The sequence below is a fragment of the Apium graveolens genome, chromosome 7 (genome assembly GCF_009905375.1).
Source record: "Apium graveolens cultivar Ventura chromosome 7, ASM990537v1, whole genome shotgun sequence".
Lineage (NCBI taxonomy): Eukaryota > Viridiplantae > Streptophyta > Magnoliopsida > Apiales > Apiaceae > Apium > Apium graveolens.
This window is the reverse complement of record NC_133653.1, coordinates 160,782,296-160,789,334: the sequence shown is the minus strand read 5'-3', so window position 1 is coordinate 160,789,334 and position 7,039 is coordinate 160,782,296.

The window sequence follows — 7,039 nt, the reverse complement described above, 5'->3', positions numbered from 1 at the left end:
CGAATGAAACATAACACAGAATTGAAGCAACAGAGCAACACCAAGCACAAGACACACGCGTGGGTACGCGCACAGAGGAGGGGATAACCGGCGACAAGGTCACCGGGAAAGACAGGGACGGCGGCCAGTATCGTAAAGAGGAACCACAGCCGGCGAAAAAACACAAAAAAGAAAGAAACCGAGAGCTTATATATATAAGTGTATCTATCTTTTCTTGAAAGAGAGAGTAGAGAAATCAGAGAGATTGGAGAGGCTGAGAAGAGAGATTGATGTTCAATAAAAATAGAAAGGAATGAATCACCCTCCTGCCTTGCTGAGCACAAACCACGTTTCCAATTAATAGGACACGTGTCTCCTCCTTCCTGACTGCGAGCCCAAATTCGAATCGCTTTTTAATATTTTAACGTATAATTCTGCAAATAATTATTAATTGAATTAAAGCTAAAATAATCTTAAAATTCTCTAAATATCCCAAACTAATAAAATAAATTTTTCATAAATTTCTAAATCATTATTGAAACGCAACTCATACCCGCATTTCACAATTAACGACTGAGCTGCATTTAAAATGAATTCAGAAAATCGCGAAAATAATCTTATAGTATTATAAATATCCCGAAGTAAATAAAAACGTAATTTTCAAAATTTTAACACAATTTTTGAAACGCCGCTTATACCCGCTTTTAACAAATAACCGAAACAACGTGCGGGTGAAATTAATCCCGAAAATTTCCAAAATAATTTTAAAATTCTCAGAATATTCCAAACTTAAATAAATATGAATTTCATATTTTTTGAAGAATTCTAGAATTAAATATGGATTTTACAAATAATAGCAATTGGAAAATCATTTAAGGATAAATAATTAATAAAATATTGATTTCTCAATTTTATAAAATCCTAAAAATAATTATTATAATTATAAAACCATAAAAAAAATTTTAGAGACACTTCTAATATTTATATAAATAAATTTGTATTAAATCCACTTTTAAAAGTGAAACAATTCAATACCATTCCTTAATTAATCACGCGGACAACCCGGTACACCATAAATCACACATAGATAATAATCAGACAACATATAGCGGTCAAAACCAATACACATATTCTATTTATCTAATAATTCCATAATTACATATTTAAATAATTCAAAAATACGCGAGTCGTTATATCCTTCCCCTTTAAAAAGATTCTGTCCTCAGAATCTGGTTTAGTTACACAAGTGAGGATATTTGTCAAGCATATCTGACTCTAATTCCCAAGTAGACTCTTCTACTCGAGGATTCAAACGTACTCACAATAGATATGCACTCATTTCCAAGGACTTGCCTTTGATGATCAAGAATTTGGATTGATCACTATATGCAGAACAACTTGGATAAGAGCCCCATTAGCTTCTGATCAATTACTTAATTTAAATCAAATACTTATCGTTTTTATCTTTAACAGACTAAACACACTGTTGTGACGGTAACATCAACTCATAAACAACCTTATATATATTTATCAATACCTCAAATGGTTCACCAATTTTTAGGACTTAACCTGTCTCTTCTACATAGACTTATCTAGTCTTCTTCAAGATGAAACTTGTACTAACACTACTGGTCCTATTTCTATACTCATATTCTTTTTCGATATAATTTCGCCTTCTTTCTTTGTCTACTCCGAGCTGCTTCAATCAATATTACTTCGCTCTTGGTGTGCTGAATTAATTTAGAATTTGACAACTTTCTTTCTCTCACTTTATAATAAAAATGAGGATCTACACTTGCGTTCACATGAATCTTGATAAAGTAGCATTCCAAAGCTGACATCGATGATAACTATTCATTCCCGTGTTTCCTTAAAACTCAACTTCTCAACGTATCTTACATTTCTTAAATCACCTCCGTACTTTGACTCTCCATTTTAGGATGATAGGCGGTGCTCGTTTTCAACTTGGTTTCCAAATATTTAAACATTTCTTACTCCTTTTTATTAGTTAAGGCTGAAAAGTAATATCATATATTCACGTATTATCACCTTTAAGTATTTGAACTTCAAATTTCACTCTTTCCAATTCGTTTATTAACTCTTCGGTAGTCTTAATTATATCCACCCTTCATGTCGGTATAGGGCATCTGTTATCATACGGCTTTGCTTAGGTAGTTGTTAATGGATTAATTCAGAACCTTTTGTTAACCTTAGTCAAAATTTCATTCTTGAAAAGTTAATGCATAGTTGCTTCCCTTCTGATCCTTGGAGAAAAATTCTTGGGCATTCCACGCAGACTTTCTTATTCTTTGAGTAGCTGAGAATGTTATCAATAAATAGAGTTTGCTTATCTAAGTACTCCTTATACACCATGATCCTTAATTCCTTATAGTCACCTGATACACTTGTTATTTCACATAATATCACCAAAGCTTGTTATGCTCTTAACTCACTTCAATCGTAATCTCTGATATGTTCTCAGGTCGGATCTTAAGTTAATCCCCGAGATAAAACACACTTCTTGGATTAGGTTTCATAGGTAATCCATTCTTTATAGAGTCTCACTTCTCCATATTCGTTGTTTTGTTAAACTCCCGATAATCAGTACATATTCTTATAATTTCATTCCTTTTTTTCCATGAACATCACTGGTACCTTTCACGATTCACTTCTTGTAAAACCATTCCCTGGGTCTGCCTTATCCATTAGGCCTTCAATAGTTCACCTTAATTCTTTGACGTGTCCAACACTTTCTAATCCATTTTGAAATATCCTTCTTATACCTGGTTATCGTTGTTTTTATTTTATTTCCATATATTTTGGCATCGCTTCAGTAGAGTATATACTTTATACTATGAATTCCCTGTGGCATCTCATTTCTTAATTCTTCTACTTGTAACTTCCAAGTGCTGGAAGAGAACCTGGGGATATCTTGATCGTTCTCCCGGGGTATAAATTTCCTCTCACTACTGCTAACATCGTGATCCATTATCTTCTTTTGATATATCCTTAACTTTCTCTTAACAACTTTGACTGAAAGGTCATACTATCCATCCTTGCTCCTGTTTGGATTATAAACTCTGACTCCCAATTCCAACTTCTAAAATTCCATAGAAAATTCTTCCGGTATAGTTTCTATGTCCGTTATTGCTTTCCTCTATCTTTGCTTTTCCTCGTGAATACATACTTTAACCTCTTATGGCCCGTATAGATTTTACACCTTTCTCCATACATATCATATTTCCCAAATCTTTCAAAACGAATATTATTACTGTTAACCCCAAATTATGGGTAGGATACTTCTGCTCATAAGGTTTCGGTTGTCTGGATGCATATACAATAACTCTATTGTGCTGCATCAACATACATCCTATTCCCTAATGAGAAGCATCACTATAAACTACCAAATCTCCTTGATACTTTTAAATTGATAAAACAGGTGGTGAAACCATTCTTTCATTTATCTCCGCAAAACATTCCCTTCACCCTTCTCCATTTCACAAACTTCTTGCTTTTCCTAGTTAGCTTCGTCCAAGATATTACAAATTTTAAGAAATCTTGCACAAATTTCCAATAGTAACTGACCCATGATAAAACTTCTTACTTTTGTTGGTGTTTCTGGTCTCTTTTCATTCATAGTAATTTTAACTTCTGCTGAATCTCTTTTGATCTTCCCTATATTAACTATTTATGCTAAGAACTATATTTCATACAACTTCTTTCTTCTCCAACTTCCCAGTCATCATTAAATGCATTGCATGGTCCTCCGTTGACTTTAAGTATCACAACTATAGCTTACTCGGATATTCCTTAAAGATTATGTCTATCAAGTTCAATATCACTGGTATATTGGATAATCCAAATGACAATACGAGAACAGTACTTGGTTCTGAAAATTATCTTTGATATATCCATAGGTTTAATCTTCAATTGGTGAAATACCAAGTCTTAAATCAATCTCATAAAAGTACTTTGCTTCTTTCGTTTGATCAAACAAATCATTGGGTCGAGGTTACAAATACTTGCTTTTGATAGTAAACTTGTTGAGCTCTCGCTAGTCGACGCATAATCACATACTTCCATCTTTCTTATTAATATTTAATACTGGTGCACCTTATGGGGTACACTAAGTCTAATCGCTTTTTCTTTTAACATTTCTTGCATTTACTTTGCTAACTCCTTCACTTTAACTGGCGCCATTCTGTGCGGGGCCTTGGACACTGGCTTCATTTCAGGTGCTAAGTCAGTCACAAACTCAATTTCTATATCCGAAGGAAATGTTGATAACTCATCCAAAGACATATCTTGAACTCCTTAATTACTATAAAATCTTCAAACTTTGTTTGCTTCCGACTTTTATGTATTCCATAATCACCATAATGCTCATATCTTGATCACTATAATCATCATTAATAAATTCGTTACCTTCTTTCATCTTCTGAACCTCTTCACCTTCTCATTTGGCATCCTCAGAATTATCTTTTCGTCACGACGGTCTGTCTGGACATCACGCTTTAGTAGTCAATCCATTCCTTAGAATAATATTAAATCCTCTTATCTTCCAGGATATCAATTCTACACAACTTATTTCCAGGAATCTCAATTTCACCATTGGTACTCACTTATTTAACAACTACACGTTCTTGACTTGCTAGTCCTTTAATCACAATCTTATCAATTCAACAGGGTAATTCATCTTATCAACAAAACTTTGAGAGATAAAAAATTCAGTTTCTCTCACATCTTTTAATACTTTAACGCTTATGGTATTCACCATAATCATTCACGTCACCGTATACGTATTCTGAATAACCTATTTCACAGACAATTCATAAACTATCGTTCTTGGAGACGTATTCCTTATTGGAGTAGATTCCCTTGACTCTTAGTGGACCCTTCACTGGGGCTAGTTATTTGCAATCCTCGTCATGTGCCTGTGTTTCCTTTCCATGCATAAGAAGTAGATGGAACTTCGTCCGCTTGATTCAGGATACGTTGATTTCTACTTGAAAACCTCTTGCAAAGAACAACAGTACAACGAAACGACTAGAAGGATTCAAAATTCAACAAAAATTAGAGTTGAAAAGAAAGAAGAAGTAAGGATTTGAATATGAATGAGACAACCACATTGGCACTTAAGATGGCCAATCTTTCGTACCATATGGCATACAACACATGATTAGGTGGCGTCCCACCCGACTCTTCGTCATTCTAATAAAGTGTCTCACCATAACACTGTTTGTCCCAATCAGAAAGCAAAACTTGAGGGAAACAAATAAATTTGAAAGGAATGAAATATCTTCCTTTTTGATATCATCATAAAGAATTAAAAAAAGAAGTTCATACATTTCTAGGAATTAAAAAGGAATGTACGCTGTAATATTGAAGACAAGAACGATACCACTGGTTACCATCGACATTTCATTTGTATTCATCTTTCGAGCTCGTTCGATCATATCCCAATTGCGTCATATAACAACTTTAGAAAGTCCGCTAAAATGTCTTCGCAACCAAGCATTATAATGAATTCTTACTTGCTAAGTTTTGCGTCTTTAACATCGCACTTACATGTATGATACATTAACAATTTGATCATAATGGCGTTCCTACCAGGTAACTTTGAGATTCCTCTTTTAATTTAGAATAACCATATACCATTCGACATAACGATCCTTTTGTTAATAATATTATGCTTTTAGAGAGGTCTGGAAATCTTTCCAATCTTCTTTGATCACGCTCTGGCTTCTGTTAAATCAATGAATTCTTCAAACTCTGATAGTCCTAGTAATTGAATGTATAGTGACTCCGTACGCTGATTCTGTTGTAAATTTTATCAAACAATACTTGCACTTTACTGTTAGGAATAATCAATTTCTTCATAATCATAGGTTACTTCGTTCTCGAAATTAGCAATACTAAGTCTGAAACAGCATCCTTCTAGGTAATCCGGGCTTTCTAACAAACAAGAAACTCAAGTAGTAACTTGACAACCAATGTTTAAAAATCATTTTATTCTAAAAGGCTTTTAGAAATTTGTAAAGGAAAATCTTTTTCGAAAACTTGTTTTAAAAAGTTTGGAAAATCACAAACCTGGTTGTCCTTACTATATAAGTTGGTTGTTGTCCTTCCGACCTATAACAAGGTACCATATTAAAGAAACAATTACATAAAAGTCCGTTCACTTCGATCTACCTTTTCTCCTTTATCGAGTCCATTTGCCTTCCATAATCGAGGAAAACTTCAATTATCGTTGCATGTTACCTTATTCGTAGCTTCACATCAAGGCTCCCATAATGGTAATACTCCCAATATTATCGTTGCAGTAGTTAAGTAAAACAGGATATCCAATAGTCAACAAGTCTATTTCATAGAACAAAGTTTGCCCGTATCATATCACATCACTACTTTACGTATCGCATTTATCATAGCACCATCATTTAATTCCACCAAAAATTCCAGATTTATACCTTTCTCTCTAATTCTTTCCAAATTCAGCTAATTCATCCCGTAATTATTCACGGGTGGCTTAGTCACTAATGACTTCTTTTAACCCGATAATAGCTATCCTCTAAAACACTTAAATCTTCTCTGTAAACTTCTTCTCACCTTTTATTTATATCTCAAGCGCTCTCCATTTACTATAACTCTCGAAATTATCTTCGTAGATACAATCACTTCATAGGACAAGTTCTAAACTGGGGGTATAGAACAGGATGTAGGGTAAACTAAAGAGATACACTCACAACCGAATGTCCAGTGAAACAAGAATAAACATATGGAGGTTCTTGAATAGGTAGTTTCATATCAATAGGTAGAAAAGTAGCGTAGAATAGCTTGAAGAAGTGCAATCGTTATAACAGAAGGTAGTACCATTAATGCTGGTGGAGGAACAAGGTGCAAGTCCAATCTGAAAGAAGATGATGATCCTCGAACAGAAAGCTCCAAACAATCAAAAGGCATTGGGACATCAGGATTTGCCATTGTCGTTGTCTGGAAATCACGTCGCAAGCTGAGAATCCCGAATTGCAACACAAACCGTGCCGAAGACCTACTATGTAGT